The sequence below is a fragment of the Protopterus annectens genome, chromosome 16.part0, assembly GCF_019279795.1.
Source record: "Protopterus annectens isolate FY-2018-M chromosome 16.part0, PAN1.0, whole genome shotgun sequence".
In the NCBI taxonomy this organism is placed as follows: Eukaryota; Metazoa; Chordata; order Ceratodontiformes; family Protopteridae; genus Protopterus; species Protopterus annectens.
The window spans coordinates 281,315,126-281,331,913 of NC_056750.1; the positions used below are offsets into that span (position 1 = coordinate 281,315,126).

Below are 16,788 nucleotides of genomic sequence, written 5' to 3' on the forward strand. Positions count from 1 at the left end.
TTACTTGTTAGCTTGCACCAGGCAAAAGTCAAACGCATTCAATTCAGGCCAATAATACCAAACACCACTAGCTGTAAAAATTTCATGTTTCTCCCTTTTTCTGAGTTCATCAGTGCATCATAAGTGAATTGTATGAATATATTTTGGGAATCCATCAATTAAAACCAAGCCTGATGTCCATTAACAGTATTACACCTTGAAAAACTCTAACTTGGCTAGGTCTTTCTAGCAGTTTTTACTGACTGGGTTGCCTGTCTGGACTTTTTACCCTTTAGTAAGTGGATGTTATCCTAAATAATAAGTTACAGATATTACTTTTCTACTGCACATGAACTGCCTTATACCTGTGACAAGGCTGAGTTCTGCCATATTTTTTAATTCTACAACCACTTCTAGAAGACTGCTTGTACCATCCTTTCTGTGCGGAAAAAAAACTTTCTTGTACCTAATTTAAACTTTGTATCTTTAAACTGTGATTTCCTGTGCTTTTTTTAAACACCTTTATTGAATTATTACCTGTGACATAGGCAAATTTACATTTAAACAAAAGTGATCAAACTGTATTAAAATAACATTGTTGTGGTGTGTCTTTCGGCTTATCCTGGTTAGGGGTCGCTACAGCGGAACTCCGGTCCGCTAATGCTTGGTAGTGGATTTTTATGTGCCGAGTTACCAGCCCTGACGCACAACCTTCAAAGAAGGAACGTCCATTCATGCATGCCTCCACACAGAAGACGATCTAGCTGAGAATCGAACGCGACAATGTCAAAATAACATTAACAAACATTATACTTCACATATATTGTTATATATCACACAACCTAAGCAACATTACATAAATTATTCAATTATTGCCCCTTTTTTAAATAAAAAACATCTTTATTAAACCATCACTTACGGCATAAGCAATCACGCATTTATATAAATGAAAACAAACTACACCAACACAATCCTAGTTGCAAGCATTTTACATCACAAACCATACTGACACACTCCCAGTTGCTAACATTATACATCACTTATAATCTACCCAATCATTTTCAAACATTACATAGCTCATTTAAGTCCTGCCTTCTTTTAAACCTCATTCCTCCCCTGTATGTATTGTTTCCACAATTCACATTTTTTCCTATGCAGTTTGCTCCTACCCTTTTCTACATATCTCAGTTCCAGTTGTTTTATCTCTGTTACTATAGTCGCTACTTCTATTTAGAGTGATGAACTTAAAAACAGATCTTATTTTCCATATTTGCAGAATGTAGAATGGAGTTAACTGAACACAGGTTGTCTGGGAAGCAGTAAGGCTTTATTCCTCAGACCCACGATGCTGCTCTGCCTACAGTCTTTGAGAAGAAGTAATATCAAACGTCAAGGAAGAACAGGTACGAGAAATGTGTGGCAGTCTGCCAGACTGACATCCTCAAATGTAATGTAGAAAACAAACCTGAGTGTGATATTACGACTACATATTACCAATTACACTTGACTGTATGTTACAATTGTGAGCTGCTTCACAATCACAAAACCTGAAACTTTTTAAAAGTTGTTTTTGCCCCTTTCAACAAACTAATGTGACCACGGAGTTGGTTATATTTAGTAAAGATTGGTGGATGGATGAAGCCTCCCAGTCATATGGGGGTTGGAGGTGCAAGCCCTCCTGCAAAACACAATTCTGAAAATGTGTTGGGATTCATATTTTTTAACATTTACTGGTTACACTTCCTACTGTATTCTAGTGGACACCATCTGGAACCAGCTGTTGAAATGATAGCTCTGCTGGTAGCTAAGTGCCGGCAGGAGCTATCGTGTATTACAACAAATGTGTGCTTATTTGAAAAAAAATTGCTTTGCACTTAAAATCTTAATTCTGTTGTCATTCCTTACTTCTTACCATAATGTTTCATCTGTGTTGTAGAGCTTTATTCATTCATTACTGATAGGACTTTGGTTCCATCCTTGGAACCGACACGGACGTTTCCAAGCTCGCGCCATAAACTCTCAGTTAAGACCTACCCATAATGCCACTCTCATAGACACTCCAGATCAAGTTTCCCTGCCCCTATATTATAGAGATAGTAAGAGAAAAACAGTAAGAGGCTCTGTCTGAGCAAATACCCTAACCAGGAGTTCCTAAAGTCCACCAGGAGTTCAGGCAGGGGGGAAGGAGGGCGGGAAGTAATGAATGAATAAAGATCTATAACACAGATGGAACTTTATGATAAGACACAACTTCTTTATCTGATGTTGTAAATCTTTATTTATTCCTTACTGATAGGACCAAGTCCCCAACTACTTGAGTCCTGGGTGGCCCTAAGGAAGGATATTCGTGAGCACCATAGAACCAAAAGATGCTCGTCCCCTGGAGGCCAAATCTAATTTGTAACGATAGATAAAGGTATGAGGTCTTGCCCAAGTGACTGCTGTGCAGATATCATCCATAGAGGCTCTGGAATGAAAAGCTACAAAAGTAGCCATCGATCTAGTAGAACGAGCCTTTATACTGGAACGTAAGGATAGCTTATTCTGTTGGTAGATAAAGGTAATGACGTTTCTATGCCAGGAGGATAGAGTCACTTTGGAGACAGGTTTACCCAATCTGGGTCCTGCAAAGGCCACAAACAATTGACCCATTTTCCTGAAAGATTTAGTCCTGTCCAAATAACAATTAAGCTGCCGATGCACATCAAGGGTTTGCAAAAGGTACTCCCCTCTGTTTAAATGCTGAGGGAAGAAAACCGGCAGGTCAACAGATTGGTTAATGGAAAACCCAGAAATGACCTTGGGCAAGAAAGAAAGGTCAGTACAAAGGGACACTCTATCCCTGTGGAAGTTCAAGTAAGGTCTCTTGACACTCAAGGCCCGGAACTCAGATACTCTTCTCACTGAGATAAGTGCTAATAAAAGTAGAGTCTTCCATGATAAAAATGTTATATCACAAGAATCAAAAAGCTCGAAAGGAGGGCCTGTTAGTGACTGAAATACCAAGGTCAAGTCCCAGGTTTCTATGGGGGGCTTGACAGGAGGTTTGATGTGTAATACTCCTTTCAAAAAGGTTTTGAACAGGTGGTGTGACATAACAGAAGAATTACCAAGTCCATTATGAAAATTTGTGATAGCTGCTAAATGTACATTGATTGTCAATGCTGAGGATCCTGCATGTAGAAGAGTCATCAGGTATTGTAGGATCTTTTGAGTAGGCATAGAGAAAGGGTCTATGTTCTGATCTTTGGCCCAAATGGAGAACTAATCCATTTACTAGAATAAATTTTCCTGGTGGAAGGTTTGTGTGAAGGCAGAAGAATTTCACGAACAGGAGATGAGATATCAGGCAGTCTGGCAATCACTGAAAGTTGAGGAACCAAGCTGTGAGCTTGAGGCTGTGGAGACTGGGGTGAATCAGTCCCTGAGGGTAAGATAGCAGACATTGGGAATGATCCAGGATCCACGGGCTGTGAATGAGGTAAGGCCATAGGAAAGGGCACCAGACTTGATGTGGCCAATAAGGAGCAATGAGGTTCACTTTGCTTCTCAACCTTTGAGCTTTCTAGAGGAATTTCGAGATGAGGGGAAACGGGGGAAAGGCATACAGTAGACCCGGGGGCCAATCGTGCATTAGAGCATCCCTCAGTGGTTACCCCTGAAGGGGGAATCAGGGCAAAGTAGCTTCTGCATTTGTTGTTTAAGGGGGAAGCAAACAGATCGCAGCAAGGCCTGCCCCAGCGGCGAAATATCCAATCCGCTATTACAGGATTGAGGGACCACTCGTGAGGCATCAGGATGTTCTTGCTCAGATTATCCGCAATAAGGTTGGAACTCCCGGGAATGTGCATTGCTATAAGAAAGCGGTTGGAAGCTATCTCTCAGTGCCAAATCCTCATGGCTTCGCAACACAGGGGGTAAGACCTGGTTCTGCCTTGCTTGTTGATATACCAGACGACTGAAATGCTGTCTGACTGAACTGCAATTGTCCCAGAAGAGAGGGATGTATGGAACGCTTGCAACGCTAAGAGAACTGCCCTCAGTTCCTTATGTGCAAATTGGCCTCCATGGGGGACCAGGTGCCTTGGATCATCTTTCCCTGGAAATGCCCCTCCCACCCTAACAGGGAAGTGTCTGTGGTCACCGTGGCTGTTGGCTGAGGGAGACAGAACGGTCGATACCAAAGGTTCAGTTCTGGCTTCATCCACCATAGCATTTGTTCCTTGCAAAGATTTGTAAGATGTATCATGTGGTTGAGTGGGTGAGTTAAGATCGACATTGTGAAGAAAGGAGCCACTGTAGTATTCCCATGTGCAACCTCGCCAGTGGTACTAGAGTAATGGCAGCTGCCATGGAGCCTAAGAGTTGCAGTACAAGGTATGCTGGTACAAAGGTCTGTGGAAGAAGGGTTTGGATTTGGTGTCTTATTTTCGAAAGCCTGTGAGAAGGAAGGGAAGCTTGACAGGATGTTGTGTCGAAAAAGTACAGTTTTGTACCTACCATAAATGTAGATGTTCGAGGATCTACATTGCTGCAGTCATAACCTGTGGGTAGTCCGCTGTCCTCGATCGGCCCGAATACCAAAGAGCTGGGCTGGCGTCGGTCATTGTCGCCTGGAGCTGACGTCAGTACGTAGTAGTACTTAAGCGCATGACCGACGCCATATCCTCAGTCTTTCTTGCCCCAGATGTCAGAAGGCCTAAGAATGAAAGAAGGCCAGAGCCAAAATAGTAAACACCCAACCACAAACTATAGAGGGGAAGGAGGGAGGGATAATTGGACTGCAGCAATGTAGATCCTCGAACATCTACATTTATGGTAGGTACAAAACTGTACTATGTTCTTTGTCTCACATTGCTGCAGTCATAACCTGTGGGTAGAATCCCAAAGCCAAGGAAAAGGGAGGCTGGCAAACTAAGTAGCATTAGGAGCTGCTAACATGCCCTGTAAAACTGCAGTGGCAAACCCAGCCCTGGACTTGGAATAAAGAGGAGATGGTAATGCTTAGTAAAAGTGTGTACTGAACTCCAAGTAGCTGCCTCCAAAATATCCTTAGTAGCTACCCCCTCAAAAAGCAGTAGATGTGGCAGTAGCCCTAGTAGAATGAGGCCTGATCCCAGCAGGAACATCCTTCCCATGATGAGAATAACAAAAGCAATACATTGACCAATCCACTTAGAAATAGTCTGCTTTGAAACAGCCTTCCTTTGTGAACCCAAAGCAAAAGAAACAAATAACTGTTGACTCTGTCTGAACTCTTTAGTTCTGCTCAAATAATAACGTAACTGTCTGTGGATATCCAAAGAATGCAAGACTTTCCCCCTTATTTTGGGGATCAGCATAAAACGTAGGCAAATGAATAGACTGGTTCAAGGCCACATTAGAAATCACTTTAGGCATAAAAGTAGGGTTAGTTCGCAAAGAAACTCTATCCTTATGGAATATCAGAAAGGGTTCAACTGCCATGAGTGCCTGCAATTCAGATACCCTCCTAGCAGAAGTAATGGCCAACAAAAAAGCAGTCTTCCAAGACAAAAACTTCAATTCAGACAAAGCTGCAGGTTCAAAAGGAGGTAAAGTAAGCTTCTCCAACACAAAATTGAGATCCCAGGAAGGAGTAGGAGCTCTACGTGGTCTTATATTCTTTGCCCCTCTAAGAAATTGTTTGAACAAAGGGTGAGAAAATAAAGGAGGGTCACAATCATAGCGAGCAGAAATGGCTGCAGCATGAACCTTCACAGAAGAGAATGACAAACCCTTGTCCAGTAATTCAGTAAGATACTGCAGTGCAAAACTCAAATTAGGCACTGAAACATCAAAGCCCTTTGCTGTGCTCCAAAGAAAAAATCTCTTCCATTTATCAGCATAAACTTTTCTAGTACTAGGCCGCCTGGCTTCCAAAATGACATCTAAAACCTGTTGAGGAAGCTGAGAGCCCACCGGCTCCATTACAGAATACGCCAGGCTGTTAGATGCAGGGACTGCACCCGAACATTGAGAAAATGATTGTTTGACTGGGACAACAAATGAGGAACCTGTGGCAAAGGCCAAGGAGGCTCCTGAATTAAACTCCTCAGCAGAGGATACCAATGCTGACGAGGCCAATCTGGTGCTATTAGAATCATGCAAGGCTTGTCCCTCCTGGCTTTCAAGAGTACCTTGGGAAGAAGAGGCAGAGGGGGAAAAGCATAAACGTGAAGGTTGTTCCAACTGAAAGATAGAGCATCCACTTTCCAAGCATTTGGGTGGAACAACTTTGTGCAAAATTTTGGCAGTTGGAAATTCAGTGGAGAAGCGAACAGATCTATGTCTGGAGCTCCCCAAGCCACGGTCAACTGTTTGAATGGATCACCTTTAAAACCTCGAAACCGCGTTTGCCCGAAACACTAATGACCGAAACGAAAAGACCGAAAACATAAAACGCCGACAACGCAAAACACCGAAAACCATTACACCAACACACTACACGTAAACAACACAGTACACTACATAACATATGCACTATCCCTAACCCAAACCCTAACCCTAAGGTCCGACACTACCTCACACTTACCCTACCTGCACCCTAACCCTAACTCACTTAACCCACCCCTAACCCACAGTCCCTCACCATCGCACACTTACCCTACCTCCACCCTAACCCTAACTCACTTAACCCACCCCTAACCCACAGTCCCTCACTATCGCACACTTACCTGTCCGCTCCCTAACACTAAATCCCTCACTCGATCGCACTTACGAGTCCCTAACCCACAGTCCCTCACCATCGCACACACCCTACCTGCACCCTAACCCTAACTCACTTAACCCACCCTAACCCACAGTCCCTCACCATCGCACACACACCCTACCTGCAACCTAACCCTAACTCACTTAACCCACCCCTAACCCACAGTCCCTCACTATCGCACACTTACCTGTCCGCTCCCTAACACTAAATCCCTCACTCGATCGCACACTTACCGAGTCTCTAACCCACAGTCCCTCACCATCGCACACACACCCTACCTGCACCCTAACCCTAACTCACTTAACCCACCCCTAACCCACAGTCCCTCACCATCGCACACACACCCTACCTGCACCCTAACCCTAACTCACTTAACCCACCCCTAACCCACAGTCCCTCACTATCGCACACTTACCTGTCCGCTCCCTAACACTAAATCCCTCACTCGATCGCACACTTACCGAGTCCGTCCTTTTTGGTCATCTGCGTTTTCGGTATTCTCGTCCCGTCGGATTCCGTTTCGGGCAAACGCGATTTTGAGATTTTAAAGGTGACCCGTTTGAATACATGAGGGTCCAGTTTCCACTCGTGGGGATCCACAATTTGCCTGCTCAATACATCTGCTAGGGAGTTCTGTGCTCCTGGCAGAAACCGTGCTTGAAGATTGATGTGCAAACTCAGAGCAGTCTCCCACAAAATCATTGCTTGTCTGCAAAGAGGGTAGGAATGGGTTCCCCCCTGCTTGTTGATGTACCACATGACTGTTGTGCTGTCTGTTTGAATCAACACCTGTCCCGGCTGAAGTAGGTCCTTGAAGGCTATCAAGGCAAATTGGACTGCTAACATCTCCTTCATGTTGATATGCAAATGTAAAAGTTTGGGAGGCCACGTGTCTTGTATCCATTTTCCATTGAAGTGTGCCCCCCAAGCCAAGTCCGAGGCATCCGTCATTAGAATCCGACTCGCCTCTGGTCAGATCACAGAGAGTCCCTTGTTTAGGTGACATTCCTGAGCCCACCACAAGAATTCCTTCTGGATGCAAGGTATAATCTGAATGACAGTGTCCAAACCGTGGCAGTGTTGAGTCCACACACTTTTGAGATACCATTGTATCTTCCTCATATGCAGTTTGGCATTGGGAAGTACTAGAATGCAAGATGCCATGAACCCCAAGGCTTGAAGGACTGTCTTTGCAGTCAGCCTGGACATTAGTGATAACTGCTGGAAGTACAGATGAAGAGTTCTTTGTTTGTCCGGGGTCAGAAATGCCATCTGAGAAGCTGTATTCAGTCTCACACCCAGAAAGCACATGTCCTGAGAGGGCACTAGACTGAACTTTATTTCGCTCACAGAATACCCTAGGCACCTTAAAACTGCCATTACATACTGGAGATGTTGTAGTAACTTGTCCTTGTTTTGAGCAAGAATCAGGCAATCGTCCAGATAAGGATAAATTTGTATTCCTCTCTGTCTGAGGAAGGCCATCACAGGAGCCAGAACTTTTGTGAATACCCTGGGCGCAGTAGATAAACCAAAGGGCAATGCAGAGAACTGATAATGAGAAGTACCAGCCCGGAATCTCAGGAATCTCCTGCAGCTGGTTCTGATAGGGATGTGAAGATAGGCCTCTTTGAGATCCAGGGTTACCATCCAGTGATCTTTGCCTAGCATAGGCAGAAGTTGTTGTAATGTTAACATCTTGAACTTTGGAATGTCTAGGTAGGTATTGAGAATGGACAAATCCAGAATTGGCCTCCAAGTGTTTCCTTTCTTTGGCACTAGGAAAAGGCGGGAATAAAAACCTAGGCCTACTTCTGACGGAGGGACCACCTGAATTGTCCCCATCTGCAAAAAGTAAAGAAATTCACTCCTGAGCCTCCATCCTTTGCTGAGGAGGCACATCCGGCATGCCTTTGAAAGGAGGAAAGGTGTGAAAATAAAACTTGTACCCGTGATTTATTATATCCAACACCCATTTGTCCTGGGTGACCAAATGCCAGTTTTGTTTGAAAAGTCCCAACTTTCCTCCTAGAGGAGCTGCCAGTAGAGAAGGGTCTGGCAGCGGAAGATACAGGTCATTGGGTCTGTTTACGAAAGGGCTGACCCCTGCCCTCACCAGAAGACTGTGCAGGAGAACTCCAAGTCCTAGGTCTGAAAGAACCCTGAGTGTGGGCTCTGCCTCTACCATGTCTAGACCTGCCCTTAGACTGATAATCCGAAGAAGGATAAGACCATCCTCTAGCAGGCCAATTCCTACTAAACTTAGGGGGCTGCACCTGCATAAAATCCTTGACCGCCTGCATAGACTTAGCCTTATCTTCCGTCTTTTTCAAAACTGATTCCACAGGAGGACCAAAAAGTACTTCCGATTGAAGAGGAGCATCCAAAATCCGAGCCTTAACATGCTCTGACAAATTTTGATCCTTAAGCCAGGCATGTCTACGAATAACTGAACCTGTAGCAGCCACCCTGGATGTAGCCTGAAGAGCATCGAAACCACACTGTAAAGAATGCTTGCCAACTTGATCTGATGCATGAACCAACTCCTGGAGCTCCTTACACTGTATACCCTCAGATAAAGCATCCACCTTAGATTTCAATTGATCCAACAAAAAGTTCTGATACTTCAGCATATGAAATTGGCAATTCAACGCCCTCATAGCTAACGTAGATGAGGTGTACACTTTTTTCCCCCACCTATCTAAAGCTCTAGAATCTTTATCCAAAGGAACTGGATTCTTAACCACAGAAGCCCTAATACCCTTCGGACCTTGAATAATAGTTTCCGGATCAGCTCTAGGACTTTTGTACAAATATTTATGTGCTTCTGGAACTCTATAATATCTGTCCGGCTTAACAGGGGCAGGAGGCAAAGAATCAGAATTAAGGGAAGATTCAGAAAAAACATCCTGAACAACATCTAAGACAGGAGGAATAGCCAAGGGCCTATGCTGTGGTAGAAACAAAAATTCCCTAAGCCTCTTCTGAGAATCTGAAAAATCCTGGCCCTCCCACTTAAAATGTTCCCTCATGGAATGTAAAGTCTCAGAAAAAGAAAAATCCTCTGGAGGAGAAGCAGAAGGACAGGAATCCTCTGCATCCGAGTCTGAATAAGAAGGGAAATCCTGAATTTCCTCAGCAGAGGAATCAGAGTAGTCAGAGGAATGATCCATTCCCTCTAAATCTGCCTCCAACCTAGGCCTTTTCTCTGGGGGGGGGCATAGAACCCCTGATCAAAGTAATCAAGTCCTCCGCCATTTTCAACATATGTTTTTTAGGAACAGGGGCTGAAGAGCTAGAACCATGACCAGGGCCAACAAGACAAGGTTTGGCCTTAGCATGGCCTTTAGTCACTGAAGTAGAAGGCCTAATAACCTTCTGTAAGGATGGAACTACAGACACCTGAGAAGCACCCTCAGCTGGGCCTAAATCCTGAGAGGCCAACTCCTGCAAAAGTAAAGGTTCTCCCAGGGATTCAGCCGAACCCTCGGCAGGATCCACAGATTCAACCGGAGGCTCCGTAGAACCGGCGTCCGCAACGGACGACTCATCCGGTTTAGACTTCACAGATTTATCTTTACGCTTTTAGCGGTGCGGCGTCGGAGGATCCGACGGCATATTATAGTTACACCTTTTACCAAAAACAAGCCTGGCACAGTCTAATCTCCTTTTAATGGTGCGCTTATTAAATCTAGCACAAAAGCGACACCTGACCACGTCGTGCTCAGGCCCCAAGCAAGGAATACAGAAAGAGTGATAATCCCTATGAGGTATTTGTTTCCCACAAGAAATGCAATTATTAACTTTTTCTGACATCCGGAAACTGAGGCAAGAAAAAGACAAAGATTTCCCCAACGGGGTACTTAGCCCAACTTGGTCTTCGGTCTGAAACTCGAAAAAAGACAATTTCAGAACGCCGAACGGCACTCGCAAACGCTGTTTCTGCTTCGGACCACACGGCAAGAAAGACTGACGATATGGCGTCGGTCATGCGCTTAAGTACTACTACGTACTGACGTCAGCTCCAGGTGACAATGACCGACGCCAGCCCAGCTCTTTGGTATTTGGGCCGATCGAGGACAGCGGACTACCCACAGGTTATGACTGCAGCAATGTGAGACGAAGAACATCTGCTCCAATGAATTCCAGTGTTTTTGATGGGGACATTTGAGATTTGTCCTTGCTGATTTTGATCCCTAAGCGGAGAGCGAGGCCTTGAGTGTAAGAGAGGCTGCGAGTCAGATGATTCCTGGTCGAGGCAGTAAGGAGCCAATCGTCTAGATACGGAAACACCTGGAATACTTGTAGTCGAAGAAGAGCTACTACAACTGCCATACATTTGGTGAACACTCGGGGGGGGTTGTCGAGGGACGGAATGGCAGTGCCCTGAACTGGTAGTGATTGGCTCCCAACCAGAAGCAGAGACATCTCTGGGAGCGGTGATCCATCTTTATGTGGTAATACGCGTCCTGGAGGTCTATAGAGCACATCCAGTTGTCCCTCCCTAGAAACGGGAGAATGGACTGTACCGTGACCATCCAGAATTTTTGAGGTTTGATAAATTTGTTCAATAGGCTGAGATCCAGGATTGGTCTCCAGTCCCCTGCCTTTTTTGGCACTAAAAAGAACCTCGAGTAAATCCCGGATCCTCTCTAGTCTGGTGGGACTGGTTGGATGACTCTTTTTCTTAGCAGCTTTTCTATTTCTAAGGCTGCTACCTCCCTCTGATTGGGTGGTACATCGGGGATTCATTTGACGGGTCTGGGAGTTAAACTGAATGGTATCTGGTAGCCTCTGGATATTATTCTCTGCACCCAAACATTGGTAGTAGTAAGTTGCCAAGCTGGTAGGTGCAGAGAAAAATGACCCCTGATTGCTTCCAGAGGAAAGCAATCGGGCCGCTGCTCCGGAGCACTGGTAGGGTAATCCAGAGAAGGAATCTCCATTGCCCTGGTTATGCAGACCCCCTCTACCCCGAAAGGGGCATCTTCGAGATGAATTGCCCCTTCTGCCCGTGGGGGATTGCTCACCACGAGTGGTGCAGAAGGATCCTTGAGATTTCTTGAACCACAAATTTCCTTCCCTCTGGTTCCTGGAGAAGGACCTCTGGAGGTTGGAAAAATGTATGCACACAGCAGACAAGGTCTTGCCATCTTTTTCACTTCTTACAAGTGTGTTTCGTACTTTGGGGCCAAAAAGTGCAGATTCGTCGACAGGTGCATTGACGAAGGAAGATTTAAAAGGGTCTACGAAGTCACAAAAATGCATCCAAGCCTGATGTGGCAGTTTGAGCTGCTCCTTCAGTGGTGTGAGATATCAAATGCATCAATGAGTTCGAGCTAGATTCAAGGGTAGCTAGCTGCAAAGCGACAGTGTCACGCACCTCATCAGACAGTACCCTCGCCAAAAAGGAAGACATTTCAGAGATTAGGTCTCTTTGGAGGTGAGTGAAGTGTGCCAGATATTTCAGCGATCGAATGGCAAAGGTCATTGAAGCATAGATCTGCTTCCCTAGTCTGTCCATGGCCCGAGACTCCCTGTTCGGAGGATGGACAGTGAAACTATCTTCTGCCAGTTTCCTCTTGGTGGCCACCGCCATGACCATGGAATCAACCGTCAACTGCTTGGACCAGTTGGGCTGGTCTTCAGGGGTGGATAGAATTTTGTCCGGCTTCCGGGGGACAGGTTCTAAGCTGTCCGGGGCCTTCCAGGCACACTGCATGATCAACTTAATAAGCTCATCCGCAGGTGGGGTCACCCAGGAAGTAGATGGCTAGGCATGGAAGGCCTGCAAGAACACCGATTCCTCAGAAGAAGGGGTACATTATTTCCAGTCTTGCCGCTGCTTGAGGATTTCGAGACTGTCTCCAAATGAGACATCTGGGGGAGACCGTGGCTCCCTCATCACAATCGGTGTCCTCAATAATAGATTCCTCAAAGGAATCAAGGTACTTCCTCATGCACTGTTTCTTCCGGGGTGGCTCCCCAGTGGGATCTTCTGAGGAGGACTCCAGAGAAAGGGTTCCCTTTAAAGGGAGTTCTTGCGGCTCCCGTGCCTGGGATCCCAAAGCAGGGGGTTGGGACAGCTGCATGCTAAAGGAGGGATCTGGTATTAATGTCACTGGTGCTGACTGCGAGCCTGTGGAGGCAAGGACCCTCTCCGTCACCTGGAAAGCAGGCCTGCCTGAGGAGGGATGGGAGCCCGGAACCGAGAAGGACAACCTCGGAATCTGAGTCACACCCCATCCTGAGGAGCCCACCTCCAAGTGAGGAGCTCCGAGAGGACTGGAAGCTGCCGGAGCCGTGGACATAGATGGTACAGTGAAAAAATAGGCACCGGGCTAGATACCAAGGTGCCGACAGTCCAAACACTGCTCCAAGAGTGCACTGGCTCCAACGAAGCCGATGCAGCAAGGGAGGTCTGTGCCGACAGGGAAAACTCCACAGTTGGGGCTGAGACAGCAGACACCGGTGTGGTCATCGGTACCAAGATCTCCGGGGCCTGGGTAGAGGCTGGAGGAGGATAAACAGGTGAATATGCTGTTAAGGGTTCCGAGCCAGAGGGGACGGAAGGTCTAGTTGGGGGTGGGCAATCCCCTAGCTGCCAGAAGCTGGTCCACAACCCACACTACATCATGTTCAGAAAGGCTCCTGGTGGATCTATAGGAAGCTGCTGAAGGAGAATCAGGTCTTTCAAGAAAGGGGCTAAACCGATGCCCCAAAAAGGGGTCATACGTTGGAGAATATCTGGTCCAGGGGAAAATATTCAACCTTAGGAACCAAGGTCATAGTCTGTGGAGCCTAATAAGTTATCAGCACCATGCCTGGGGATGGTCCCAAAGCAGGTTGTGGTCGTGAAAGCCATTGTTGGAACCAAGGATGGCACCAAAGCCGATGGTGCCGAAGCTGGAACCGAAATAGGAGTCAAAATCACAGATGGCACCGAGGGAGAAGACACAGGGCCTGGTGCCGAAGATGTCTGCGCCCAGGATGCCGGAGAAGCTTGTTGCTGACTCGATTCCATAACTGACGGAGATGTAGGAACTGAGTGACTACGTTTTTCCTTGTGTTTCTTGGTCTTAGAAGGTGGTGAAACCTCTGGCCCAGAGTGAGCCTCTGAAAAGGGTGTTTTGATCAAACCTTTCAGAATTAACTTGTTTTTGTGCTCTGCTAGAGTGCAATTGCTAAAACTAGAACAAATATCACAAGCAAACTTATATTGTCCACGCCCAGACAGTAAACGCATTGAGTGTGACCATCTGAGTTGGGTATCTTACGTCCACACTTGTCTCACTATTTAAACCCCAACTTAACTTTGGCTGACATAGCATTGGCAACAAAGGGCTATCCTAAAAGAAAACAACAAGGGAAAAAAAGGAGAGAATACCAACAATGGTATTTAGAAATACCACAGGTGGTAAAGGAGGGCCTACAAAGGCCAGGAGAGAGGGACAGTACTAACAATGGTAAAGATTTAACTACTGAAGGTATAGGGTAGGAAGCAGAAACTGATGACGATAGGCAGAAAAAGCTAAACTGACTAAAATATGATAAAGTTTTAAAAGAAACTACAAAATACCCCACAAAATTCTACTTAGCTTTGAGAGAGAGAGGCTAGGCTTGTCTGACGAGGAAAGCGGCAAACGAGATCTGGAGTGTCTATCAGAGGGGCATTATGGGTAGGTCTGAGAGTTTTTGGCTGGCACGAGCTTGGAAATGACCGTGTCAGTTCCGAGGACAGAACCGAAGTCCTATCAGTAAGGAATGAATAAAGATTTACAATAACAGATCAACTTTTTTTAAATTATCACTTAAAACACAGACATACATACATTAATAGAAAAGAAAACAAACCAAAATAACATCTGTTTTCATTTACACAGATTATGCAATAATGGTTTACTATCAAAAGGTCGACGTTTAAAACAAAAAAACAGCTTCTACACCACAAGACAACATCGAAATCACGCACATAAAGTAGGTGAAAATGTCAAATCTGATGAACGAATTCAGCATATTCACCATTTTTGCCAAATATCGAATGTTATATACTTACATGTGCTAGAGAAAGTGTAACTGATAAGATGGATTACACATTTTTGCAGGTGGACAAGCCCTCCTACAACCCCCACACACCCCATGCAAACTATATATTCACGACAATGAAGAAAAGGATAAATTTCCCAATCCACACTCTACTGTGATCTCTATTTTATATCATCAACCACTTATAAGCGAATGCACAGTGGCATTTGCTGCAAAGGACATTCGCTCAACTGGTATGGAAATTAGCCAACTGCCGTTTGGCATTCCTGTGTTTGCCTAACCTTCATTCTTCATTTTGACAGTAAACTTGCAATAGTTATGTTTTCATTCTTTATAACAACTGTTATTTAATCCATTACTGATTCCCGCCTTCTCTTAAACCAGAAGTGTGTCAAAAAATTCAAAGAAGGCACAGGCCGATGATACATGGACCCACTTCCCAAATCTATCCATCGCACGAGACTCTCTGCTGGGTGAATGAACAGAGGAACGCTCATCAGCCAGTTCCTTCTTTGTGGCTGCCACGATGTTTATGGCATCCATGGCTAACCCTATAGCCCAGAACTGTTTGTCTTCAGGAGTGGACAGAATTTTATCAGGTTTCCTGGAGATAGGTTCTATAGTATCAGGGACTTTCCATGCCCACGGAGAGATCAACTGAATGAGTTTGTCAGTGGGCAGAGTCACCCAAGAAGTAGATGGCTGGGTGCCAAAAGCTTGCAGGTACACCGACTGCTCAGAAGAAGGATTTGGGGACTTCCAGTCACCCCTCTGCTTCAGTATTTCCAGGATGTCTCCAAAGAAGACATCATCAGGGGGTGACCTTTGGGATCCCTGTCCTTCATCAAAGTCAGTGGCTTTGGTGATAGATTCCCCCATGGTATCCAAGTGTTTCATCTTACACTTTCTCTTCTTAAGGACCTCCTCAGTGGGGTGGTCTGGGGAGGTATCAGAAAGAGGAAAGAACTGTTATCTGGGACTCCTAAGGTCTCGGTATCCGCTGACCGAGCTGGAGTGCAGGTTGAACATCCGGGAGTGAGGACGAAAGGGATACTTGCACTGAGGTGGAAGAGGTCAACTGGCTGACTACGGCAGTCAGAGCTCTCTCTATTACGTTGAAAGCTGGCCCCCCTGAAGAGGAAAGGAAGCCAGAATGAGAAACACTGCCTCAGAACCGTGGTCACTCCCTGCTCACAAGAGACAGCCCCCGAGACAGAAGCTGGAGCCAAGCTGATCTGTGTCAATGCCTCAAGGTGCAGAAAAGATGCCAAAAAATTAAGAGTCGACTCATGCCCCTTGGAGCCGACAGGACAGACTCGGCCCCGATAGTCTCCAGATTGGAGCGAGAACCAGCGCCAAAGTTATGAATAATTCTGGAGCTGATGCAGTCGGCATTGGTAGGCTCGGAGCTGAAGATTCTAATGCTTCAGATGAAGTCAGAGGAGGAAAAACTGGAGAGGTGTAGGAAGGTTCAGCTCCAACACCCAATGGGGCTGCAGTCGAGGAGGTACCAGAGAATCCTCTCGCCCAGAGTATCTTATTCACCAACCTCTTCACCTCATCTTCAGTTAAACTTTTGGTGGAATGAACAGACAGGGTGGATGGTGATTTTGGTCTTTCCAAGAAAAGCGAAGGTAGTCTTCCAGGAAAGAGATCAATCGTGGGAGAATACGAGGTTCTCAGAAGAGTCACAATGTTTGGTTCCTCAGATTGTAAATTCAGTGCCATAGTAGTTGGCAACAAGGTACACATCTGCACTGATAATTTCGATGTCAAGGACTTAGACTACACAGATACACTCAGTTCCATAGGACCCTTCAGGGCCGAAGATTTAGTTGAGGAGGCAGTCAGTTCCAAGGATACTAATGGAAGTAAAAATTTTGATCTTTTCAAAAGAGGTGCTGATGGTGTAGAAGGCACAGACAGGCTTTGTTTCTTCGGCCTGTCCGAAGTTTTAGTGAATGAAGATGAAGCAGAAGGGGAAGGCATATCAGTCTCGCTCCTTGTTTTGTCTGAGCCAGATATAGCTTCAC

At 45.6% G+C, this 16,788-nt stretch overlaps 1 protein-coding gene across 2 annotated transcripts in view; it reads right to left on the reverse strand.

Annotated features, from left to right (window-relative positions):
- Positions 1–16,788, reverse strand: part of LOC122790765 (Y+L amino acid transporter 2-like) — a 1,821,102-nt gene that overhangs the window by 281,003 nt on the left and 1,523,311 nt on the right. The window lies entirely within an intron of this gene.